The sequence below is a fragment of the Heterocephalus glaber genome, unplaced genomic scaffold (genome assembly GCF_053883595.1).
Source record: "Heterocephalus glaber isolate CG9 unplaced genomic scaffold, H.glaber_assembly_v1.0 deba00000818, whole genome shotgun sequence".
Classification (NCBI taxonomy): Eukaryota; Metazoa; Chordata; class Mammalia; order Rodentia; family Bathyergidae; genus Heterocephalus; species Heterocephalus glaber.
Genome location: NW_028258164.1, coordinates 17,101,851 through 17,128,883, shown reverse-complemented (window position 1 = coordinate 17,128,883; position 27,033 = coordinate 17,101,851). Strand labels below are relative to the sequence as shown.

General features: G+C 50.6%; 1 long non-coding RNA gene across 3 annotated transcripts; it reads left to right on the top strand.

The window, feature by feature from the left end:
* Positions 1 to 28: 28 nt before the first annotated feature.
* On the top strand, positions 29 to 26,879 carry LOC101722621 (uncharacterized). 3 transcript variants are annotated; one of them, XR_015449957.1, is made up of 4 exons: positions 29 to 941; positions 7,948 to 15,560; positions 20,500 to 20,823; positions 21,745 to 26,879. It is a non-coding gene; the product is annotated as an uncharacterized LOC101722621 (long non-coding RNA). The 3 variants fall into 3 exon arrangements; XR_015449958.1 differs by adding an exon at positions 7,264 to 7,328 and having other exon boundaries at positions 7,948 to 20,823; XR_015449956.1 differs by having other exon boundaries at positions 7,948 to 20,823.
* The last annotated feature ends 154 nt before the right edge of the window (positions 26,880 to 27,033 follow it).

Genomic DNA, 27,033 nt, shown 5'->3' with positions numbered 1-27,033 from the left:
CCGCACCACGTGACCCAGCCCGGCCTACCCGCCGCTCGCGCGCACCGCCCAGGGGCGTGACCCAGCCTAGCTCCGCCCCACCCGCGCGCCCGTCCGCACTGGGTCTGGTGAGGCTTCCATAGCCAATGGGAGACGGGCGGCCGATTTGACGTGAGCACACGCCACCGCGGCGCGCGCCGGCACGCGTCCGGCGGGAGCGCGCAGAGCCTCGCGGCGCAGGAGGCTGGGATACGAGGGCGGAAGTCGGACGCAGGGTTGAATTCGGACGCAGGGTTGAATTCGAACGCAGGGTTGAATTCGAAAGTGGCTTGAATTCGAGGAGCCGCCCCGACCGGGCACTTCGTGAGGCCCCACGCGCGCTGGCGAAGGCTTTGTGACATCACCTTATCGCGAGGCGCGGCGATGCACGTTAGAGGGTGCTCCTGTCTAACGGCTCCGCGCCTCTCCGCACGCTGAGCCGGCGAGCCCTGGGAACCACTCGAGGAAATGACCCCGAGCACGGGTGCTGGCCCGCAGACGTCCCTGCGCTGCGTGTGTCACGTCCTGCCCGAGGACATCTGCCCGTCTGGAGCGATCTGGAAGGACCGCACCCGGGCGAATGGTCTCCACGGGGCTGAGCAGAAAGACCTCAGACTGTCACCGTGTCAGGTTCCCCCGCTCTGTGCCAAAAGGAAGAACACCAGAAAACATAGAGTGACATCTTCCTGAGCTGTCAATGTTTCTTAAAGTTCACGGGGCCACGAGGGAGTATCACCTGTCCCTTTTCCTGAGCATGACCCAGCAGGAGGTGGATCGTCACTGTGCCTCTGTCCCTTTCGCTGTGTGCAGGACAGGCAGGCGTCCTGCTCTGCACACTTTCCCTGAGCCCTGCCAGCCGCTATGGACTTGTGCCTCCGAGGAATACTGTGTCAGGACCCTGGCATTACCGATCTCCCTCCTGTGTAAGTGCAGATTGTATACACACACGTGTGCCTGGAAATGAGCACAGTGTGCCTTGACAAAGTTACACTGGAAATAGAAATGTAAGAAGCTGCCCAGCTGCCCAGTTTCCCAAATGGTAGGAAACTGGTTAAATGGAGACAGGGCTCTGCAATGGGATGCTATGTAACTAAGAGCTGTTCCTTTATAATCATGACCATGAGCCACAAGTCCCATTGACACTTGTGAGAAACTGATAGAAATCACGAAGTTGCCTACATTACAGACTTGACCCTTGATCAGGAAATGCCCCCCAAATACAGGGAGTGTTTTGAGCATGTGGACTGGTGGCTGGTTTATCCAGGTGTGTGAAGGGCAGTAAGTTGAGGCAGGAGTTTCCAGTGGACCTGTCGGGCTGTCAAGTGCAGGCTCCAACATCTCAGAGATCAGCACATCTGTCTTGTGGGATAGAAGGTGTATATGGGATCCCCTTTTTTCGTGGCTTCTGGCTTGGCCATACAGACAACCCCAGTACTTCTCTCTGTTGTACCATCTCATGTGTGCAGGTGTGTAGCTTATAGCAGACTTTATGGACTTGTGTGTTCCTGTTTGGTGTGGAAAGGGGTATCAAATCATCTAGCTCATTGCTCTGTTAAGAACTATTTGAGAAAAAAAAAAAAGAACTATTTGCTTTGCTACTTTTCCTACCCAGGCATGATCAATACAGTACAGCCCAGCCCAGCCCCTCCAGCTCTGCGGCTTTCTCCTTCTCTTCATGGAGACCACAGAAGCTCTGGAACCTTCCCAGAGGTGCAGAGATACCAGCTGCTCCAGGACACAGGCCAGGATGCCCAGTGGGAATGTGGAGGTCCACGTATGGCTGGTTCTGTGAGTCCCTTGGAGGACTGTCCTGGGCTCTTAGTCTTAGGTCAGCCCCTTGAGTTCAGTATTTGGGGAAACGTGTTCAGGGTGGTTTCCTTTAGTTCTGGATCAGGCCACTTTATGTTAATCATTACAGGTGGGTTATTAACTCAGAAACATGCACTTTGTGATGACAAAGAACTTGGCTGTCCCTTCTCCTAAATCACTAGCGAGCAGGCTGATGAGATAGCACGGAGACCTCCACACCTCCTCTAGGTACAGAGTTGTCAGGGGCCCACAGGCTTTGAGCTATCTTGTAGTAAACAAGCCACTTGCCTCCCATCTGTTCTCCTGTCACTGTTTCTACTGTAACATTAATAATGCTTTATAATAACTATTCTTTTTTTTAATAATAACTGTTCTTAAAATAGACCTGATAACAATATACAAAGTCTGCCAAAAAATGAATACACACTTCAGGAAAAGAAAAACTTGCATAAATATTTTTATACTACATTCATTGAGACATCATGAGATTAATACAAGTCACCTTTGGCCTCTACAATTGCAAGATGTTCTCAGAGTGGTGGCCATTGGCTTCCAGACATTTATTAGCACCACCAACTCCTGCTTGCGTAACCTTGGTCACTGAGATTTCTGCTCGTGCATTTTCAATGTCCTCTCTAAGGGCCGGCAGTGTAGTGGTTTCTGTGATATACAGCATCCTCTAGGGTCCCCCATAAGAGGGTAGCACCATCTGCTGAAAAAACATCATATAATTTTTCTTTTTCCTGAAGTGTGTATGCATTTTTTGGTGGACTTTGTATTTATTTTCTAAATATAAAAGTATCACATGTTCATGAATCATTTAGGAAATATGGAAAACCATGTTTTTAAAAAACCATCTATAGTCCCACCACCTAGAGGTAGATACTGTTGACACTTGGGGTATGTGTTTCTAGGTGTTTTCCCAAGGCATAAATGTGCTAGTTTTGTGTTTTAAATACGCTCTCACTTCATGGGTAATGGAACCAGTTCTCAAGGGCGCACAAACATCTGAGCCATCAGTATAGCAGACGCTATTGTCGGTGGTAACTTTATTGGAACCTGATTTATACGCCATGCAGTTCACCCACGGAGGTGTGCAGCCGCCACGCTAACCCAGTCCCCTCCACACCCAGCCCCTGGCAGCCACTAACCTACTTTCTGACTCTGTAAGTTTCCTGTTCTGGACTCTGATGGGAATGGAATCACAGAGTATGCAGTCTTTTATGATTGGCTTTTAACATGTTTTCAAGACTCCTCCGTGTTGCTGTGTGTTCATACTCTGTTCCTTTCTTATGGGCAAATAGTATTCCATTGTGTGGTTATACCACATTTTGTTTGTACATCTACCAGTTGATGGACACTTGGGTTGTTTTTACCCTTTCACTATTATGAATAATGGTGCTGTGAATGTGTGCACAAGTTCTGGATATGTTGTCACTTCTTTTGGGTGGGATGATAGGGTGTGGAGTTGCTGGGTCCTGTGGAAACCCTATGTGTGATTATCTGAGGGGCTGGAGCAAAGCAGGTGTACTGTTTTATAGTCCCTCCAGCAGTGTACTAGTTGGCTTTTTGGTTCTGCCCGTCCTGGGAGGTGTGATCATGCCATCACTGTTAGCAGCATAGCAGCCCTGTATACTGGGCATCTTCACTTCCTCACTAAGAGGGCCGAGGTGGAGGAGAGGAGGAGAAACTGGTGCCCCCTGGACGGCCCTGGGTGAGCGCCAGACAGGCTGCAAGGGCCCTGGGTGGAAGGTCCACCGAGGTAGGGAGAAGAATGTGGACCAAATCCCTGAGGGGCAGGGGGTGCTCCAGGAAGAAGCTATCCCCAGTGACCTGGAGATGAAGATCAAGTCATGTCCTGGACTTGGTGGTGTGGGCTCAGGGGACCTTAGTGTGAGGGCTGGGGGCAAAAGCCACACGAGCAGCAGACAGGAGGATGATTCCACAAGTGTGGACAGCCCTAGAAGGGGTTAGCTGTGACCAGAAGGGAGATGCCCGAGGCTAGGAGAATCTGTGTGGAGGAAGTTCTGTTTTTAAAATGGCCAAGACTGAATGACTTCAAATGCTGATGGGAGATTAGGGAGAAAGCAGGGGGCTGAGGAAAGAAGAGGGAGCAGGTGTATGTGGTGGAGACAGTGACATCCCTGGAGCTGGGGAGCTGGGTGGGTCAGACCCCGGGAGAGGAAGGGGTGTGGGGCGCTGGGTTGAGAGGGGGCTTGAGGCTCCATTGTTCCCAGGACTGTGCCTAGGAAGCAGGTCCCTGGGGCCAGGAGCCTGCAAGGTGGCAGGGCTGGTCTTCTGTACCACTGTCCAGCCTGGGAGGAAAGGCTGGCAGGCAAGGACCTCCAGAACCGGCTTGCTTCCTGCTGGCATAAAAGGACAATGGCAGAAGGGGTGCGGGATTGTGGCTGGTGGCTGAGGGGCAAGGAGGGGCCAACACCCTGCCCGGAGGTGACACCGTGGACACGGGGCTTGGGCTCTCAGGGGTCAGGGACCAGGGTTTTATTCACCGTGGAAGGGCATAATTACAAAACTTAGTTGAACAACCTCATTTGGCTTGTATTGCTGTTCTAGGATTAGGTAATGCTCCATTCCATAAAACAACAGCTGCTCTGGTGGGATGAGCAGGAGAGTTGGGTCTGTCCAGACTGAAGGGCTGGAAAAGCAGAATGAAAACAGATCATCCTCCAAATGGCTTTCCTTGGAAGGGGACAGAGAGGGACAGCAGTGAGAAGACAGCTGCCTGGTTCACATCAGATGGCTTTAGGGTGCTTTGACTTAGGGTTAAAGGGTACAGGGCTAAGGCAGGGAACTTCGCTGAGTTTAGGGACCTGTTTGGGAAACTTGGCTCGTGATTTCTAAGAAGGTCTGATAAGGAGTTAGTTTCACTTTGGTAACGTGGGACTCTGCAGGGTGAGTCGGCTGTGATCTGCCTGGTGGGGCCCCTGGTGCAGAACGGCAGTAGCTATGGTTTTGCTGCATTCTGAGTTCACCCCACACCCACTAAGTTCCTGAGGGGTAGGACCACGGTTTGGAGAAGAGTGGGCACCACAGGAGGTGGTGAAGTCTACCAAGTGTCAAGGAGGTATGCTAGGAGCCGTGGAGCACATCCCAGGAGGGCCGGGAGCAGGGCAGGCAGGGGTGAGTCACATGAGCAGAGGGCAACAGGGCAGAGGCTGGCGGCATGTTTGAGAAATGGAGCGGCTGTGTGCCACGTGGGGCCTCAGGGATGAAGACGGCCCCTGGGTGTCCTGGTCACATTCCTCATTGCTGGGATGGAATACCTGACACGTGCAGCTGAAAGGAGGAGAGGTTTATTCTGGTTCACAGCTCAGAAGTTTCAGTCTGTAGTCAGTGGCTCAGTCACAGAGGTGATGTGGCAGAAGGCCTGGCACAGGGAAGCCACTCACCAGTTAGACCAGTGATGGCGAACCTTTTAGAGCTTTCAATAAACAGCCCACTGTAGCATGCATGCCATAGGTTCACCACCACTGAGTTTGATGGAGGGCAACAACACCCTGAGGGGGGCTTCCCCACACTTAACTGAATGTACCAAACAAACAACCTCTCTTTGAGATGTTGAAAGATAGAACCCGGTGAGAGCTTTAGGAGGTGATCAAGGGTCTGTCATCAGGAGTGGATTAATCCATGCATGGGTTCCTGGCCTCCCTCGAGGGTGCGTCTGCTATAAAAGCCCAGCTGTAAGAGTGCTTCCTTATTGTTTGTGGCACAGTGCCCTGTGTGGCTTGGGCTGCGCCAGTGCAAAGGCTGTCACCAGATGCAGCCCCTTGACCTTGGCCCAGAATCATGAGCTGGCATAAACCACTCTTCTCTATAATTTGCCCAGTCCGTGGTATTATGTTATTAGCAACCGACAATGTGTTATGAAATACACCTTGAAGAGCCAGCAGACAAAAAGACAACCGTTAAATGCAAACATGATTATAAAAAACAATCATCCCAGAGCAAGGCAGGAAAGGAAGAAAAGAGAAACAAGATCAAAGGTCAAATAGAAAACAAATAGCAAGAGGGCCAACTCTGAATCATGTTCTCAATTATGGTAAGTGTGGCAGACTAAAACCTCTAAGGAAAGCTAGAGACAGGTAGAGTGTTTAAAAGTGCAAAGAAGCCAAATGTGGTGGTGCACACTGTGATCCTAGCACTTGGGAGGCTGAAGCAGGGGTATCGCTGTGAGATCAAAGCCAATCTGGACTACATAGTGAATTGAAGGTCAGCCTGAGCTACATAACAAGATCCTGTCTCAAAAAAAAAAAAAAATGCAGGGGCCCAGAGGTGTACAAGAGAGGCTCTTTAAATGTGCAGATGCAGGTAAGCTGCAAGGAAAAGCCAGCTGGTGGGACTCAATTAACATCAGGTGAAGATGCTTGAAAACTAAGCATTGCCAGAGCTAGAGAAAGACCTGCATAGTAATAAAGGGTGGATTTGTCAGAGAGATGCCACAGCCATAAACATGTAGGCACCTAATTACAGAGCTTCAAAATCTTTTTTTTTTTTTTTTTTTGGTACCGGGGATTGAACTCGGGTCCTTAGCTTGCGAGGCAGGTGGTGGAACCACTGAGCTAAATCCCCGGCCGTCAGAGCTTCAAACTCTGTAAAGCAAGGTTTGATTCCCAGGTGCAAGTGCTGAAACCCAGAGCCCCCTTGGCTTCCACTGTAGGGGACTGCCTGGGGTCAGTCACACATCAGGAGAAAAGCCCTTCCCCTGTGGTGACAATTTAGGTCACATTGTGGTGTAGCAGGAGGCGTGACTTGTGAGTCAGAGGTTCTGGGTTCCAGTTCTAACTAATCCTACCCACCCTGTGATTTGGAGTAAATCATAAAGTTCACTGAGCTTTAATTGCCTGAAATATCCATAGACCATTTTTAAAAAGTCATCTCTTTCCAGCTCCAAGAGTGATCTTTATTTTATTCTTGGCTTTGGATGATTTAAACATTTTTGCAGAAACTCCTGGGGTGGGGGTTAATATATAAATTTTTGTTGAGTATAATATGTGAAGAACTATTACCTAAATAAAACAATTCTCATTGAAAGCAAGTGGAGAAAAATTAAATGATAAAATTAGAAAGGTTTTTCTAATCTTACGCTGGGGTAATAATAAACACACCACATGTCCTCATGGCTGGACTCAGTGTCTACAGTAGCTGAATTCCCTCATGCCTCACCCTCTGCCCAGCCTCCCTGGGCTGTGCCAGCCTGTGGACTGGCTCACGGCCAACTCCTGAGAGCACTCCCACCTTGTTCTGGGCAGGGGTGGCACTTCCAGCCCAGGGAAGCCCCTGTGGCTCTGGGGACCCTGGACCCTGGACCCTGCTTTTCCCCTGCCTCTCTGGCAGGTAAAAATTTCAGAATGAGACTCTACCACCTCGAATCTGTAGGGTTCCCTTTCCCATCCTCCCTGTGGTTTCCACCTGTAGATCAGCTATCAATTCGGCCTGCACAGACCCTAGTGGAGGGAGACTCCCATCCTGCCAGCTGAAAGGTAGGTTGCTCTCAGGCTCGGCCAGGAACCTTCATCATGGAGACCTGGGCTCCTGTGCTGTCTGCCAAGGCCTGCATGGTCAGCCTTTAGGCAGCTTTGGGGGGTGCCTTTGGGGGGCGGGCAGGAGGTGGGTGTCGCCCAGCTTGTTTCCATAAGAGGTAAGGTAGAAAATCTGCACACTGACACGAAGCGCTGCTGGAGCTGTAATGTGCCCGCCTGCTGCCAGGACTCCGGCCGCAGGTTCCTACACCCTTCTGTCAACAGTGCCTGCATAGGCTGTGCATCTTTTGTTTACTTTTTGTTTGTTTTTTGCAGTTCTGGGAATTGAACCCAGGCCTTCACACTGAACTACACCCCCAGCTTCCTTTTAATTTTTTCATTTTGAGATAAGTTCTCACTTTGGTGCTGAGTTGCCCAGGCCGTGCTTGAACTTGAGAACCTCCTGCCTCAGCCCTGCAGAGTGCTGGCATTACAGATGTGCACCACAATGCCCGATGTGCTTTCTTTTAATCATCTTCCATTGTATTAACTTGAGCATGATTTTAGTAAGCACAACTCCCAATTGAAAATACTCATCCAAAATATGCACTATGCTGTCTTCTCTCTGTCTTTTTCCTAGGTCTGTTTTCTTCATACATTGATGAACCAATCAGGAAGAGGATTATACAATCTTTGTCCATAATACATTGCCCTGTGAATTAGGAAATCAGAAAACCTGTGGATCTCAGGACAAAGGAATCATGTACCATGCTTGCACATGGACTATGATCAAACAGTAGGTTAACAAACTGTAAGCCCCATGTTCTGGCTGATTCCATGAAGGGTGGCAGAGGCCAATTCTAGTCCAGTTGCAGTCCCCTCCTGAGGACCCTGCTTAAGGGTGTCACCCCAGGGAAAGTTTAATTATCATAAGATGTTTAGCGTTACTATAGGTTAGTGCCCACTCTGCTATGTGCTGTAATAGATTCCTAGGCACAATTATTATTTGGTTTGTGTTTATTGATTTAAAACTCTTTCTAGAAATGAATCTCCTGAGACTCTTACCCTTATCCACGGCTCAGCTTACCTGTCCTGCCCTGGGCCTCTGGGAGAGAGATGGCTCTCCCCCGTACCTCCATACCTGTATCTCCTTCTTGCTGCCTTTAGCTGGCACACACACTTAGGGACTGGCCTTGGGGACATGAGTACCCCTCACTACTGACTAGGAGTCAACTGAAAGCAGGGTTTATGTCTGAGCCATCTTTGGGGTTCCCAGTACACCTGGCATAAGGAGATGCTCAGAAACTCATGGAACGAAGCCTCATGGCCCTGAAGCTTGGGGTCTGTGTCATGTTAGGTGGAACCAACTGGTAGGAAAGTGACCAGGAGGGACAGCTGTCATCCTGTGCTCTCCGCATAGACCTGCAGGTTGGGGTTGGGGCCTGTGGTGTATTAATGGACTCTCTTGGCAGAGAGCTCTTTGATTTGGGTTGGTGTGTGGCCGACAGGCAGGGAAGCAGGGCACTGCCCAATGACAGTTGATGTCAGTGCCCAGGGTTGCAACACAGATGCTGTTGACATTTTAATGACGAGAACCCTCTTCTTAACCTCGATGGAGAACAACAAACTATGAGTCTGCTCCCCCAAGATTGTGAGACCCCATATCTGTTGGGGCAGGAACAACTCTCCTTTCTGCTCTTGATTCTCAGTTCTCTTTTCCAAATTCAGAAGTTTGTTTTCACTTAGAAAACAAGGAAAGAAGGAGAAGGAGAGGAGGGGAAACAAACGTGGAAAATTTCATTGTTGACTTTGACCTTTTCTGTTTGCCAGGGAAAGAAAACAGGTTTCTCAAACTCTCTGGCACTTTTAGATTTTAAGTATTTTATTTTTCATCTTCCTGCCAACATAAGTTTCCTCCTGGGGCTGAGTCCATTAATTTATATTAAGAAATAGCCAGAGGTTTACATATTTTAAAGCAAATGTAGGAAATCTCTTTTTTTCCAAATGAAATCCTGCAGTGTTAACTATGGAAATGGTTCACATATCCTCAAATTCCACTGCCAGCCCGAGTACTGTTATTTTCTTAAATTGCCGAAGAACAGAATCCAGACCACCTTTTGTGGACTCGAGACATGCACCCTTTGATCATGGGTCTCTCCCTCCCCAAATCTCTCTGTCCTTTCCCAGCAGATGCACCTGTCCCAGCACCCCTGCTGGGCTGGTCACCCCAGAAAAGCCCCTCATCCCACACGGAGTCTAGCAAGGCAGGACCACTCCTCCACCCATCGCCAAACAGCTCTAGGAGTTAAGACACTGTTCGAAGGCCAGTGGGACACAAGTGGAAGGGGATTGCATTGCAAGAGAGAGGGCAGACAGCATGAGAGGTGGCCTTTGGGCATTCATCCCTCAGCCTGAGGCCTGCTGGCCTCTGTCCCTGGTCAGCATCACATTGCCAGGGTGGGAACCACCTTCCCTGTCCTCACTTGGAGCAGCCCAGCCCCTCGGGGCCTCAGTCTCTACCCCAGAGGGACCTTATCTTAGTGTAGAGTAGCCAGGAGCCAGGGAGGGTCCCCCTTTCCACCCCAGCCCCCTCCCCCCAAGGCGGGCTTTCTTCACACCCTCATCCCTCCTCACCACAGCCTCGCTGCCCATGGCTCATTCCCTATGCGCTGAAACAGGGAGCTGCTCTGCGTCGTGGGAGTCTCCCGATGCCCTGCTCCGTCCCCCAGAACACCAGCCATCCCTTGCACATCGTGTCCACACTGCACCCCTACCCTCCCATTAGGGATGGCCATGGAGCCACCTAGGTCATCAGATCAGTGCTGCACAGTATCCGGTGTGTGTTCATGAGATCCTCATGTGCTCAGCAAAGGCCCCAGAGGCTGAGAGGGGCAAGGCGGGAAACTCAGGGTGCCAGAGAGAAGCTGCCAAGGGTTTCCTTTCAGTGAAAAGACAGATGTTCTCAATCCCAAGTTTCTGTGCTTTTTATGGATTACTTTTCAAGGGGTGTTATACAGGTGTGGTTTTTTTTCTTGTTTTGTTTGGTTTGGTTATTTGAGACAAGGTCTTGCTATGTAGTTCAGGCTGGCCTTGAACTCACAGCAGTCCTCCTGTCTCAGCCTCCTGAGTGCTGGGATTACAGGTGTGCACCACTGCACCTGGCAGGACTTTAAACATTTATGTTTCAAATTGATTTGTAGAAATAAATTTATCAGGGCCAGGGATGTAGCTCAGTGGTGTTGTACCTGCATGGCAAGTGCAAGGTCCTGAGTTCAACTTCTGGTACTAAATAAATAAATAAATTTATCAAAGAAAATATAGTACATATGCACAGTGGTATAGTATTCAGCCATAAAGAATGGAATTCCGTCACTGGCAGCAAGTTGGATAGAACTGGAGGACGCTGTGTCAAGACAGACCCAGAGGCACACCTGAAAAAGTCAACCTGAGTGTGGACTAGCGATTGCTTGGGGCTGTGGTGGGTTGAGGTGCAAGAAGCGGGCTGGGTTTGCTCCATGCACGCTGTAGGCGTGCGAGGAAACAGCAGGCGGAACCCTATCGGTATGTCCGATTAGCCTGCCCTAACCGAGAGAGATGGTACTGACACATCAACGATGACAAGAGGGCAGGGGTGAAAGGAAAGAAGAAGACAGAGAAAAGTTCATACTTGTTCCTGCTGCTTTCAAACCCTGAGCTTGAGAGAGGTGTTCAGGGCTTGGTAGTGGAGGGGCCATGGGGCCTGTAGTCGGGGCCAAGCCAGAGGGGAAATGTCGAAACTTTTCCATTTAAATCAAGTACAGCATCACTGTTTTTTGTTGTTGCTTTGGTGGAGCTGGGGATGGAACCCAGGACACTGCACATGCTGGGCCAGCACTCTACTGCTGAGCCACATCCCCAGCCCAGTTTTTTGAAAGCAGAGATTATTAAAGTCCCCCCTTTTTTCTTTAAAAAAGAGGACTATGTTTACAGGCTTGAATGAGGCTCTAGGACAAAGAAGAAAGCACTTTTTACACTGAAGTGTTTGCAGTTTTTATTTGATACATAAAGTGAAAAAATACATACATTCAAGAAGGGGTTAAATAAATCCACATATTGTAGAAAACTGTCAATATTTGGATGTATAACCTTAGTCTCCTTTCTAAATATCTTGAGATCCTATGAATGACAGAAATCTTTGCAGATTATGGTTTCAACCAGTGTACCATTTGTTGTATTTTGTCCTTCTGAATTCTCAGAATGAGTATATTTGTATTTAGTTGAGAGATGCAGACAATTATATTATTTATTGGAAAGATAAGTATCATAAAATTACTTTCAAGATAATTTATCTTGCTGCTCTCTTCTTTAGCGAAGGTGGTTTTGTTCTTATTAAGAAACCTAATAACACATTTCTCTCCATTGTACGGGGGTCAAAAGTCAGGGGAACAGAAAATCAGGCAGATGTAGAAGGTGGTGGCAAGTCATGGGCTCTTGTTATCCAGTGTTCTCTGGCATCGCAGGCTCACACACCAGCCCACAGCAGCCAGGAAGCCCTGGCTGGCACCTGATGCAGGACTTCTCCCCTGGCTCCTCCAATGGAGCTTGGAATGACAAGATGAGCTTTGCCTCTTCTCCAAAGTCTCCTTAAACAAAGAGTAAGTAGAAATAGCAGCTTTTGGGCCGGGGATTTAGCTCAGTGGTTCCGCTGCCTGCCTCGAAAATGCAAGGATCCGAGTTTGATCCCCGGTACCAAAAAAAAAAAAAAAAAAAAAAAAAAAAAAAGAAATAGCAGCTTTTATTTGAGACTCCACCAGTGGAATTCAGAATCAGGCTGGGCCTGAATTTAGGATCCTCCTGCCTCAGCCTCCAGAGTGCTGAGATTACAGGTGTGCACCAGATCGCCCAGTAAGCATCCCAGTCTTTAGATCAGAGGGAAGTATCTAGATGGATATTCTCACACCAGGCAGGAGTGAGTTTCCACTGGAGGCTCTCCCTTGTTGGCAGCAGAGCACAACTCTGGCTGATTGAAGCAGAAAAGGAATTTGTTAAAGGGCCATTGTGTAGTTCATGGATGGAGGCATGTGGGGTGAGACCAGACTCACCGGCCACCTGGGCAGGAAGAAGACCAGGGCCAAGGGCTGTCAGGACTGGCCCAGAACAACTCCACACCCACGTGGCTGCACCTATGCGCACGACAGGACCATGCATGCCTCCTGCCCCTGAGATCCGCCCACTGCTGCTTCTGGAAGAGGTGTGGCATGACGTACACAGGAAGGACAGAGCCACCAGCTTTCCCGGGGCCAGCAGGCTGCTTGGCTTGTGTTTGCTCGGTCGACTGTCTGGAGCTGGATCTGGATACTTCTCAAAGGGGAGGAAGGACTGCAGATGCTGGGTGAGAAGAGCCAAATGACAGATGTCCATCAGGGTAGGAGAAGCTGTGACAGGCTGAGGCCCAGGAGCCAGGTCAGCACGGGGAGGAGTCTGTCAGAATGCAGCAGCTGGGGCAGGGGTGCCTGGGTTTTGTGGCCAGGGAATACAGGTTGGTCAAAGCAAGGGGCAGCCAAGTGTCATGATGACATCGCACTATTCGGTGTCACGAAGTACAGGGAATCCTGTGTAATACTGAGGAATATTCGTTGAGTGTGGAAGATGAACCAAGCTGAAATATCCGAGATAGCTGTATTAGTTCTCTCGAGCTGCTGTAAAAAATCACCATGGACCAGGAGGCTTAATTGACAGAAGTAGATCCCCGCCCAGTCCTGGGGGGCACTCGTGTGAAATGAGGGTGTTGGCAGGTTGTGCCCCAGGAGGCTGTGGGGATGAACCCAGGCAGGTCCTTCTCCCCATTCTGATGTCACCCACCATCCTGAGAGATTGTCATCGTTCTAGCATCTGCCTCCATCTCCACACTGCCTGTTGCTGGGCTGTGTCTTCATAGGGTGTCTCTCTCTGGAAAGTAAGTTACCTGCCTCCCAAACATGGACAGTGCAGGTATGGGTTGACATCCTGTCCAAAGAGAGATAGGATGAAGGGTCACAGTCCTAGGAAAGACACAGGCCTAAAAATGACTCTGGCCAGATGCTCTGTCCCCTCCCCTCCGGACTGGTGGCTGTTGCTGCACCTCCTCTGCCTTTGCCCTGTGCCCATTGTCCTCTGAGTCCTGCTTCCCCTGACTTGACGGAGGACGTGCGTCTACAGCCACGTAGCTTCCTGTCTGCACAGATTCCACAATGCTCAGAGCATTGACCCGGAGCAGAACAGCCAGCTTCTGCTGCCTGTGAGGACAGCAGCTCGTGGCTCTTGCTTGCATTCCTTGCCCTTGAGTTCGGTGTGTGCCTCTCCAGGATGGACACAAGCAGAGTGGCCAGCGGCAGCTGTGTGTGTCTGCTGCAGGAAAGCTGAGATGTTGATCTACTCCTGAAAGGGCCCCCAGCATTGGATTGGGCTGCTTTCCTTACCTTTTCAGCCAGCACGCGGTTCTCCAGGCCGAAGAGCTCCCTTCTTGTCCTTCCTGCTGTCTGTTGTCTGGAGTGCTGTCAAAGCCAAAAGTGTGCTGATCTGAATATGATGTTCCTGACCCCTGCAGTCTGGTTGGGACCTGCTTTTCTATAGATTTTAGTTTGTTTTTCTTTTTTTTTTTTTTGGTACCAGGGATCGAACTTGGGACCTTGTGCTTACGAGGCAGGCAGCGGAACCACTGAGCTAAATCCGGGGCCCTCTATAGATCCTAGTACAAAGAGATCTGCAGCAGGGTGCATGTTGAGGGAGCAGCCAAACTTTCTGCACTGATGCAGTGTGATAACAAGTGGGACCATGACCCAGGCCTGCTCAGGTGGGCAAAGCACAGGCTCCCCACCAGGAAAAGGGAGAGATGTTAACGCTGGCTCTTATCATCACATCTGGGAAAAGAGGTCCAGGAAAACAAGGCTTCATCACATGGACCTTTGAGCTTTACAGTCAGGCTTCCTGAATGCTGCAGATGCCCTGGGAAAAATGGCAGACTTTCAGTTTGGGTCCTGGTGCAGAGGACACATGTCCTTTACTATTTTTCTAGGCAGATATGTCCTTTGAGGTTTCGGATGGAGTGGGAGGTGCAAATGCAGTGTGGCATGTTGCTTATGGTAAAGCTAAGTTGGGTTTCCTCCTGGACAGCCGTCCAGGACCCAATCTGCCTCATCCCTGGCAGAGCCCTCCTTGTGACGATGCTGGACCTCCTCCCGATTGTGGCTCCTGCTGGCAGAGTTGGAAAAGCAGATGGGGCTCTGACTGCTCAGGAGGAGCCATGGACGAGGGGTTCGGGCGGCTTACAGCCTGGCTCCACAGGGAGCACATCCCGACGCTGCCTGCCACCTGGGTAGTGTGTGCCTGGTAAACATTTGGCTGTCCCAGGATGACAATGAAGCAGATGCTGACCCTCCACACTGTGTGACACAAGCCACTTCCCATAGGTGGGTGCACATGAGACTCGGTGGCCCTGGTGGCTTCCTTGCTGGCTCTCAAGAACCAGGTGTCTGGTTGACTTCTAAAAAGCAGGGGCTGGGTCAGATGGTGGGGGGAAGACAGGGGACCCAGGAGCTGGCTGGGGACACAGGCCAGCAGATGACTCCATTTATGCAAAAGTACACGAGCGCCACTCCCTTGAGACCAGAGCCAGGCAGTGTGTGAGGAAGACACTCTGGCAGCCAGCCTGCACCCTAACTGGAGCCACAGCTGCACGGTGACAACTAAGCCAAGGTAGCCTGGAAGTTGTGAGTCCTTGGCCCAAACCTGGCATTCACATGAGCTCTGGGCTCCTCAACCTTTTGTGACATAGGTGGCACAGGAGCAGATGTCACCCCAGAGGGCATTTCCGATCTTGGAAGGACCTGTGTCACTGGGGACTCCTCAGACAGCAGCAGAACCCTGTCCCACCATCTACACTGTCCCGTCTACCCTGTTGTCCCTCTGCATCGAAGAAGTGGTTCAGCGGGGATCTGGACAGTCAGCCCTTTGGACATCTTCCTTGTAGAAATTCTGCATCTCCACTACACATACCACACACATCTCTACCCTCCCTCCATGTATCAGTGTGTACATGTATTTATACAAACATGTAGGTGACCCCGGTCCCAAGCCCCACAACTGGAGTTGCCACCTGTAGCCGGCTTGACAATGATGATGATAACAGGGGACGGATGGACACATGGAACGGATGTAGCTCTAGCAGACAGAGGAGCCCAGAACCTCCGGCTCACCTCGCTTTTATTCACCCAAACATGGGCACAAGTAATCAAGGTAACACACGATTCATCTGGTTTCCAATATCATTAGTATATTCTCTGGTAAACAGCTTAACCTCTGCTGTCTTAACTTTTTCCCTAATATGCAATCACCCCTGACTGCAGCCTTTCCCCTTTGTGCTCACATTGGAGGTGAATTAGGCCTCAAATCTCCTCTGGTCTCCCTCTCTCCCTCTCTCTCTCTCTCTCTCTCTCCCTCCCTCCCTCCCTCTCTCCCTCTCCCTCCCTCCCTCCCTCCCTCTCTCCCTCTCTCCCTCTCTCCCTCTCTCCCTCCTGTCTAGAAGAATCTGTTACCCGGCATCAGACTCAGGACCTTGCACTCGCCAGGCAGGTGCCAGTACCACTGAGCTAAATCTGCAACCAACTATTTTAATTCCTTTAAATCCCTTTGCATTATTTATCAGGAACAAATAATTATGGTCTAAACAAAGTTTAGGCTGAAATGTTTATGTGAATGAGATGGACATTTTTCAGCCTGAGTTATCCAAGTTTTACATTCAACTGGACGCACCTAGGCAGGGCCAGTCTAACCTAACCCGTGACCAGGAAGAACCCAAGAACCACTTACTCCAAAACACTTCCTCCTGAGGTACCTGTGGAGGCCTAGCCATCACACTGTGAGGGGTGGCCAGGGTTACAGGAGCTCTGATAGGGAGCAGAACCATGCAAAATCCCACCACAGATGTGCAAAGCTCCTGCCACACACAGCTCACTGGTGAGGCCTCGGGGACCCTGGCAACACAGGCTGTGTGTGGATCCCCTGAACAGGGACAGAGGTGGGGGTGGAGCTGAAGGGATGGGTCTTGATCCCGAGGGAGGCCCTGTTTGTTGGGCAGGTACAGCAAGGCTTGGGGGACAGCCTGAGAGTTGCATGGTGGCTCCAAGTCCTTGGACAAAGAGGACGTGCTGTGAGGGCAGCTTCAGCAAGAGGCCATGAGGGCCATGCAGGACATGCTCCCGGCACCAGCTGGTGTAGGGATGGGCAGTACCACAGCTGCCAGCAAAGCCCCAGGTCAGGCCCGCTGGGCCCCGCAGAGTGGAGTGGCTGCCGCTCTGGGGGAATCATGGCGGCGAGCTTCTGGGGAGGGTCTTGGGGCTGGACTGGAGGATCCCGCTGCCCTGTGACTATCCCATAGCTCAGCCTGCTCTCTGCAGTCCACCCTAGCGCTGCGGCCAGACGATCCTGTGCCTCTGCCTTTTGGCAGCTACTCCTAGGTCGCCTTCCATGGTGCCATCTTGCCTCATACTGGGGGACCTCTGGCACAGGCCACAGTATTTCCCTCTTGCAGACCTGCTCTTCGCTTTCCTCTGATAGGCTTGCACCCTCTTTCTGCAGCGTCTTGGCAAAGATGCTCAGGATCAGGGGGCTTACCTGCCTGTCTTCTCTGCCAGAGTGCAGGACTGAGTTCTCCACTGCCCCTGCCAAGGAAAACACACAAGACTCCATATTAGCCATTTTAGATTGTGCTCAGATGACTCCCAGAGCCCTGTCTTTTTGCCAAAGGACATTTCCTGGTACCCTGACCTTGCCAGCTGGCTCAAATTACTTCAGTTGGCTGTGTTCTTATATTTTTCTGGGTCTACATCTTGAGGTGGGTGGTTTGAAGTGCCAGGTGAATGATGGTAGTTTGAGGCAAATGTTTTTAAAATGCCTTAGATTTTCTTTTTACATAGAAAGTCCTGACCTTGAGGAAATTGGAGATTTTTCCATCATTTAGGGCAATACAGAACAATTAATTTTTAATGGTCCTGGGGCTTTGTATCTTTGTTTTTTCACTTTGATTCTTTTACGTTTAATAGCAGGAAAGGTATTGTCTGAGAACATATGGAACACATTGACTCAGGGTCAGGGACAGTTTGAAACAATGGGTAAAAGTGAAGGCAAGCTCCCGGCAGTGTCAGAAGCCAGAATGACACTTTTTTGTTCGTTTGTTTTGTTTTAAATATAGTTTTATTCGAACACAGCCACATCACAGAATGACACATTTTTGCCTCTGGACATATTTTTTTGGGTTTTTGGTATTGGGGTGGCACCCAGGGCCTGGTGCAAGGCAAGGGCTCTACTACTGAGTTTACCTCCAGCCCCTGGACAGGACTCAGTCCTCTCAGAAATCCCTGGCTTCCGGTTGTCTGTGGTAGGTGGTGGTAATGCAAGTTTCTTTCTACCTCACCTCAGAGTAATCCTGCTTGCCATGTGGGTTCTTGAGTCCTGGTCTCCACTGTTCCTGTTTCTCCATTTCCCACTCAAACAGGAGGTGGATTAGAGGGCACCAGGATCATGAATGAGAGTTACTGTCCTGTCTCCCTGCAGAGCCATGAGCCTTGTGACCTCAGAAGCTAGAAACAGAGTTCTCTGTCCGAAGCACTGAGCTCAGTAACCTTCTTGGGACACAGCGAGGCACTGTCCAAGAGCAGCCTGGCCTTTGTCTGAGGATTTTGGCTTCCAAACCTTTGCATGTGCTGCTCTTTGCCTGAACCCCCCCGGGGAGAACTTGGTCTTGCCAGTCCACTTGATGACTTTTCCTCTGCAGAACCAGTGTCTGCATGCAGGCCACCAAAACAAACACCCCAGCTTGGGGCCCGGAGTAACAGGAGTTTATTCTGCAGGCGTTGGGTGCATCTCCCTTCCTCGCTCAAAGACAGCCACCTGCGTAGTGGGTCCTCACCTGCTGGAGAGGGGCAGAAGGACCTCTTTGTCTCCCCTTGTAAGGACACTGATCCCAAAGGGAGAGCCCCACGCCAGGACCTCTGGCTGTGGTTACCTCCCAGAGGCCCGTCTCTAAGTTCCCTCACCTTGGGAAATTAACACATGAATTTTGGCAGGACTAGCAAACCTTCAGCCCATAGAACCATTAGCATGGGCAGGAGCTGTGTGTTGAATGTGGTCCCTGAGCCATGTGCGGCATTGGGGTACTCAAAATGTGGCCAATCCACGGGGAGATAAGCTGTAGATTGTAAAATGCACACTGAGTTTCAAAGGTATGAAAAAATATCCTATAAGTAATTAAAATTTTTGATTACACGCAGTAATAATAATACTTTATATACTTGGTAAAATAAGATAATGCTAAAATAAATTTCATCCATTTCTTCTGACCGTTTTTTTATTAGACAAGGCCTTGCTATGTAGCCCAAGCTGGCCTTGAACTCTCAGTCCTCCTGCTTCAGCATCCCTAGTAGCTGGGATTACAGGCATGAGCCACCACGCCTGGTCTCTTTTGACTTTAAAAAAATATGTTGATGAGATAATTTGAATTCACTCATGTGGTTGTTGATGTATTTATTTTATGTTTGATGTTTACGACAGAATTTAAAAATTTTACATGATATTTTGATATATGTACCTATTTAGCTGAGTGGTTGCTACAGTTGAGCAGGTTAACATATCCATCACCTTTTTGTGTGTGTGTGCGTGTACATAAAGTTTTTGTTTGTTCAGTTCTTTTATTGGTCCATTGTACGTATACAACACAATTACATTTCTCATTGGGAATTGGACCTTTACATAATGCATCTTGGTTCTTATTTTTTCCCCATTCCTAGCCCTCCCTTCACGCCCTCCACCCTTCCCTATTTACAAAGACTTTACTTCCATTTTTTCCATTTCTCAGCATTTTTCCTTTCCCTTCTTTCCTTTCCCCTGCCCCTCCCACTACCCCTACCCCTTGGGACCTTTTCTTCCTATTTTGCATTATCGATTATTCATTCTAATCATTGGTACATTTTAGGTATACAATATAATGACATTCATCATTGGAAATTTGCACCTTTACATAGTCTCTCTTGGTTCTTATTGCGTGTACATAAGTTTTAAGACTCCCTAAGAAGTATACTCCTGGCACATTTCCAGTATAAAGCATCTCCCTCTTGCTTAATAATATTCTGGTTAAAGATGAACGGCATATATGAGAGCAGTCCCATAAGATTATGTTGCCCAGCACTAGCAGGGCTGTCCTAGCTGGTTTACATAAGCTCTATCGTGTTTGCACAGTGACGAATCAGATAGCAACTCGTTTCTCAGACTGTGCCCCACGGTTAGTGACACAGGACTGTGTTATTCGCTGTCTGCTCTTTGGGGGTCTGGACATATCTGTGTGCTGCAGCTGCTGCTGTCTTCCCTCTGTGCTGCCCTCTGCGCCTGCGTGCTCTGCTGCATTTCCCAGGACGGTGCTGGGTCAGCACCAGAGCCCAGTGCAGGGGTGAAGGAGCCCAGCCCTGAGAGGAGCTGGGCATCCACTGGTGACAGGCTTAGGTGGAGCAGAGGTGGGGACAGATCATGGGGACAGGGCCAGCAGGAGTCCTGGGGAAGAGCTGCTGCCGCAGGCACAGAGCTAATGGCTGCGAGGGGTCAGGACGACGCAAGTTCTTTCAAAATTAGGTTTGCCTTCTGAATTCCATGTCTGTGAAAGCAACTGTGTTCACAGTGTGGCCCCTGGGGACCCTGCCTTTCATTGGTGTGTACATGGTCACCCTCAACATGGGCTCTGTGGGTCATTCAGCCCAGATCTTGAGGACAGCTCCAGACTCATGACACTAAAGATGTCCCCGAGATGGGCAAACACGGGCAGTGGTCGGGTGCACTGATTGCATCAAAGAACCCAAGGAGAGGAAGTCAGACTGGATGTGACCTTGCTGGGTCTCACAGGAGCCTGGCGTGTCCGACTCTCATCCAGCCACTTCTGAACGGTGTCCGGTTGGGGTGCAGAAAATCAGGCCAATCACATTTGTTGTCCTTTGGTGAGTGCGAAACCTGAGCAGGTTCAAACTCACTGACCTTAGAACAACCCTGAGGGGAAGAGATTGTTACCCTTGTGTTCCATAGGAGGAAACTGAGGCTTAGCCGGGTTCAGTCACTGCTCAGGCTGCTGGGCTGCTGGTGGGGAGGCAGGAGTCTCTTCCCTCTGTCTGACCACACCCTCCCCTCCTTTTTTCAGAACTGTTGCACGGTGGCCAAAATATTGCAACATTGTTGAGATTTGATAGTGAGAAATAAATAAGACAGCACAGCACCTGGTAGAGGAGCCCAGGGTTCCTGAGCCCAGGTGCTCTGGGAAGATCGGAGAAGAAGGGGGCCAGGCTGGGCTCTGGGTCGTTGACAAGACCCAAGTCAGGTACCAGGTCTGCTCCTGTGGTGGAGATACAGGACAGATGGCAGCTGGGAAGCCCAGGAGAGGCGGCAAGGTGGAAGGCAGCATGCTTTCTGTAAGCAGCAGATCAGCAAGGGCTTCGGAATGAGAAGAGCTCGGACAGATCCTCAGGTAGGTGTCCAGGTCAAGGCACAAAGAACTCAAACACTGGCTCCTTAACCTAGGCCTTCCCACTGTGGAAGAGGAACTGATCCAGAGGCAGAAGGTACATCTTAGGTGCATGGTGGTAAGGACGGGGACTGGCTTCCCCCCCACCCTGGCTCACACGGGGGCCACTTAACTCACAAGATCGTCCAGTCTGTGCCGTGAAAATGAGATGACCCTTAAACTTAGTTCCTCAGCCATGCTGGCCACATTCCAAGCGCTGACCAGTGACATGTGACCAGCAGCTGTCACCCTAGTCATCGTGGGTCCAGAACATTCCCTGTGTCACACAGAGTCCCTGCTGCAGCTGCTTCTCCCTGGTGGCCTTCAGAGGAGCTTTATTTTCCAGGGCACAGGCTGTGCCCTGGACCAGGACTCCTGCCCGCCCTTCTCCCTCCTCGTCCAGCCTTGGTTCCTGAGAAGCCTGTGCCACTTGGGCCGTTTCCTGCTCAGCCTCAGCTCCTTCCCTGTGCTCATGACTGCAGTTGGTGCTGTTGCCATGGTCCCCTCTGTGTCCTGCCCAAGGCTGCTGTCCAAACAGCTGAGGCGTGAGCTATAGGAGGAACCCAAACTGGGCTGACAAGGCGGCACCTCTGTGGCTCAGAAGGTCCTGCCTCTTGGCCCAGGGCCAGCTTCGGAAGCCAGGGAAGGTGCACAGAAGCCCAGCAGCCAGGCCATCAGTGGTAGCCTTGTCAGGAATTTTCAGATTTGCCCTGTGGCGGCTCCACCGTCTTGGGAACCACCTGTAGCACTGGCACCTGTGTTCCTTGAGTAGTCATTTCAGTCGAGGCAAAATTTCAAGCATTTCCAGTATTATTTTGGGGAAACATATCGCCCTGCTCGTGTAGCTGTGTCAAGTCATTCATTTGCCTTATTCTTTTTCCTCAGCAGGTGGCATTTTTGTTCAATGATTTTATTCGTAGCTGCCTGCGCTCATCAACTGTGACATATTAATCATGCAAATTAGGATATTATTAATGAAGGAAAAATTAATCCTGCCACTGTGTCTGGTCTGTGGTGACAGCTTTGTTAATACCCTCTCACTGCGTAATACAGTCAGCAGCTTCTCCCGGCCACTGCAAGTGGGCACATTAACATCCAGGGAAAAGGTCATGGATCGAAGCTTAGGAGCAACAGGGCCAGTATCACAAGCTCACACTCATTGGCGCATGTGTTTTCAGGACAGACTTGTGCAATCCTGACCTCCTTCCCACTGAGTAAACTGTTGGTAGTGCAAGGGGACTGGCACCACTTCAAGACTTCTCCAGGGAATCTCACTGAATACAGTGCCAGCCCCCAGTTCCCAGCAGGGAGCAGCACGCCTGGGTCCCCTCACAACATCCGTGTCCCAGCCGCTGGGTTCCCAAGTTTGCAGACAATGTGAAGCAGCCTTCCTTGGCCAGTGCACCTTCTCCTCTGGCCTCTCTTCTGGGATGGGAGCTGGCTGGCCTCAAGGTTTGTCTTTATGGCTCTGGAGACAGGCGGGAACTATAATGTAGCCCACGCCCACTTCCCACGCTGTCCTCTCTGGATGCTGGCTCTCCCTGCACCCTACCTGGAGCAGTGATCAGCTTCCAGTCTGTGCCAAGACCCGAGACACGCTGCTTTGGGGCCTTAGGTGAATCACCCTATGTGGAGGGCAGGGCCCCCTGGAAAGATTGCCAAGTCGCCCCACCTTGGCCACGGAACCTGGCTGGACCAAAAGGAGACGGCTGGAGGCACACGGGGGACCGACAGGACCTGTGGAGGACAGTGTTCGCCTCGGCCGCCGTGGACCTGAGTGGGAGGTCGGCGCCTGGGGCTCTCTGAGCCTGCTCGAGCCTTGCTCCTCTCCATGCCTTGGGGCCACAGAAGGAGGGGAGTTTCTAAGTGACCTGCTGTCTGGAGACCTGGCCCTTCTTCCCATCGCCGTCATTACTGCCATTGCTGTCCTCCTGTCCCCAAGATGCCCCAGGCCTCGGTCCTTCTCCATGACCTCGCACAGATGGAGACTTTCGTGATTCTTCTCTCCCGGGGTTGACCCCACCCGCCTCCCTTCCAAGCCCCTCCCCTGGGCTGCTCCCTTCTGAGCCCAGTGGCAGGTGGGGGTGAGACCTGCCCAAGCCTGAGAGGGAGGGGACAGTTGGGGAAGTAGAGAAGGGACTGCAAAATGCCACGCCCCAGGCAGCTCAGATGGCTCCTCCTGCTGCAGAAACCATGTGGGTCTGGGCGCTCTGGTCACCTACACCCCAGAGCACTTCTGATGGGTGAGGTGGGGACCAGAGTTGGGGAATCTTGCAGCTGGCCTCTCACAGGAGGGTTTGGAGACACCCAAGAGATTCTGACAGACTCCCGAGTTGCCGATTGATTATTTTTTGGGGACAGGGCTTTGCTATGTAACCCAGGTTGACCTTGAACTCTCAGCAATCTTTCTGCCTCAGCCTCCTGAGTGCTGGGATTACAGATAAACCCCACCATGCCCACTGCTGCTCTACTTAAAGAAGTCACAGCATGGCAACTTTACCTGTTTGCACCTGGGGGAAACTTTGTACTAGTGAGGACTCTTCTTCAGCTGAGGCTCAGGGCCAAGACTTTCTGAGCTCCTGGTTGGATTTGCTTGGGGCTGCTCCCAGGGGCCATGGGCCCGCATCTCCCTCTTATATGACACGGGGTGATATGGAGTCATGGGTGCTCCTGACAGCTGGGCAGCCATCAGGGACTGGACCTTCCCAGGCTCCTGCCTCTATCCCCTGGTGGCCCTCGGTCCCCTCCACCTGGCTGCTGCATGAGCCACACGAACACAGCTAGAAACCGGAGGGCTTGTGCTTCTACCCTGTTGTGGGTCAATGTGATCCTGACTTCCTGGCCAGAGGGGGCGATCCACGGTGCTGTGTGGCACGGAAACTTGATCCTCACGGGGAGGGCACCTGGCAGCCTCACTGGTCAGGGAGGGGAGAGTCCCGGGAGGGGACGCGTCGCTTTCCTTCTTGGGTTTCAGAGACGCAGGGCAGGCCAGGGGTGAGCCCTGAACCTCTGTCCTGGGTGGGGGTCTGTCTCAGCTCAGAACCCTCCTTTGGAATAGCACGGGCATTTTTTCAGTTTTCATTGTTGCTAGTCCACGTTTGCAGTACATGTCGGTCACATTCCCAGGGCAGGTTGGTGCATGGACCTAACACACCTCGGTTCTTTTTACTTCCCCTTCTCTGCCTCCACCCTTTCTCCATTCCCATTTGCAAAAGATCTTTCTCCCTGTTTCCTGTTATCTATCTTTGATTTTGCTCCTTGATTTATTTATACTTCAGGTTTCTCTTATAAGAAAAACCATTCAGTATTGAAGCTTGTGTGTCTGATTATTTCACTTAACCTATGGTCTCAGGTGCATCCATTTTCCTACAAATGACTCAAGCTTATTCGTCTTTATGGCAGAGTAGTCCTCTGTTGAGTATAAAGACATGGTCTTTACCCATTCATCTGTTGATGGACGTACAGGCTAGCTATTATGAGCTGTGCTGCTAGAAACATGAGTATCCATGTATCACTGCAATATGATGTCTTTAGCTCCTTTGAGACAACACCTAGAATGGGAATTGCTGAGTCACATGGAATTGCTAGTTTTACTTAGCATAGTTTTTTATTTGTTTGGTTAATTATTTTTGCCCTGGGGGGTCCTTGACTTTTCCTCCCTGCTCATAGGTGAAGTTCTGGGTAGAACTTGAATCTGATGGGCCTTGCATCCATGGCTGCCCCTGTTCTTTACAACCTCTCTCCAAGGCGTGACTCCAGAGCAAGGGGGTCAGTCTGGCTGCAGGGTCAGCTCGGAGGTGCAGGGTGATGGGGAGATTCTTGCTTCTCTCTCGCTTGCTCTGACTCTGCAGACACCAAGCAGGTTGCAGGACCATGCTCCAGAGAATGGAAGGGAAGTTGCTCAGGCCTTGGGGAGAGGGAGGCACGCACCCGAGTGCCTTTTCTGCCAGCTCTTTAGGAGCCCTCAACACCGGAACATCTGCCCAGAAGGCCACAGGTCTGCTGTTTTCTGGCTAAACTCTTAAACCTCCACCGCAGGTGTCTGGGTCCCCAGTGCCTGTGGGGTGGGGTGGCCGCTCCAGCTTGGCATGACTCCCCCGCCCTATCTTCACTGCCTGCCACTCTGGCACACTTGACATCCAGCCAGATGCTATGTGCTGTGGCCTCTCTTTTCAGGCTTCTGGTCACATGTGTTGTCCTCCATCTGCCCAGCGTGTCCTGTCCTCCTCCGCTTGTCACAATGTACCTACATTGCTTTGAATGCTCCACCTGTGTCTGCGTGTGGCCCACAGCTGGTGCCACACAGTGTCACCCACCACCATCCACCCTCCCTGGCCACACTTCCTCTGTCTGGCTTCTGCCTTGGCTCCAGGCATGGCCGCCAGCCAGTTCCTGGGCATCAGGAAAGCAGGCTCTTGGCTTTCTCTGAGTTTCCCCTCCAGATGGATGCCTCTGCACCATGCCCAGGGCTCAGGCACACCCTCAATTCTCCTTTTACCCCGGCCAGTCTGCAAGGCAGCTCTTTCTTGGAAACTGACTGCAGGCGTCTCCACCTCAGCTCCTCAGTGTCCTGCTGGGCACAGGCAGCTGGCAGAGCATGGCAATCAGCTGTACCTCCCACCACCCAGAGAGACACAAGGTCTCAGCTGTACCCTGCGCCCCTCAGATCCCCCAAGGCTGGGTACCTGGAGCCTTCCTTCCCTCCTTTCCTTCCTTCCTTCCCTCCTTCCTTCCCCTTGTAAACAAAAACTCTGTGGGAGCCAGGGCTTTGCCACCAGATGCAGGGCACAGGTGATGCCTGTAAACACCTGTGGGCAGAGGGCAGCACTGTGGCTTGTCATCATTTGCTCTGGTACACAGGGGCCCAGGCAGTGTCCTGGGTCCCTGTATACCCTAAATACTTACTAGATGCTTCTGAAGCACAGAGAATCACCTGCTTCCTCCTTTCTCATGGAAGTTTCCAAAGAGTCCTACCTGAGGACTCCACATCTGTCTTTACCGTCCAAGCTGCCATCTCTGGCTTTGTGAATTAACCTGCATTCTGAAACCTGATTATCAGATTAGCTTTTAAGTTTAAAGAGCACTTTAGGCCTCAGAAGCCTGGTAAAGTCCTTTTAAGTCTCATGAAAAAGACCCATACTTCTGAGCAAAGGCCTGGCCACACCACGGCCCTGGCTTTGGCTTGCCCCAGTCCCTTTCTCCTGTCCTTATGGCTTTGTGGGGAGCTGGGAGTTTCAGTACATCCAGGACTGTGCTTTCTGCTCAGGCTATTCTGGGTCTTTTGTGCTTCCGTATGGATTTTAGGATTGTTTTTCCTAGTTCTGTGAGGAAGAGTTTTGCTATCTTGGAGGGGGCTGCATTGAATCCATAGACAGAGTCTGGTGACATGGCCACTTAACGACCTTCCTTCTGCCGGGGTATGAACACAGGAGGGCTTCCACCTTCTGAGACCCTGTCACTTTCTTTCTCTGGTGTTCCGTCATTTTTTTTAAAAAAAATTCTTTTATCGGTACATTGTAGGTATACAACACATTTACATTTCTCATTGGGAATTGTACCTTTATATAATGCATCTTGGTTCTTATTTTTTCCCCATTCCTAGCCCTCCCTTCACGCCCTCCACCCTTCCCTATTTACACTTTGTTTCCATTTTTTCCATTTCTCAGCATTTTTTCTTTCCCTTCTTTCCTTTCCCCTGCCCCTCCCACTACCCCTACCCCTTTGGACCTTTTCTTCCTATTTTGCATTATCAATTATTCATTTTAATCATTGGTACATTTTAGGTATACAATATAATGACATACATCATTGGAAATTTGCACCTTTACATAACCTCTCTCGGTTCTTATTTTTCCCCCTTCCCCTGCCCTCCCTTCAACCCCTCCATCCCTCCTTATTTACAAGACTTTGTTTCCATTTTCTCATATTAATTCCATTCCCTTCTTTCCTTTCCCCTACCCCTCCCACTTCCCCTTCCCCTTTGCCCCTTTTCTTCCTATTTCACATTATCTATTATACCTTTTAGTCCTTATTTACACTTTCAGTTTCTCACACTAGAGAAACTATTCGGTATTTACATATGTGTTTCCTATTTATTTCACTTAAGAGTATCACCTCAATGTGCATCCAATTAGCTATAAATGTCTCTAATTTCTCATTTTTTATGGCCAAGTA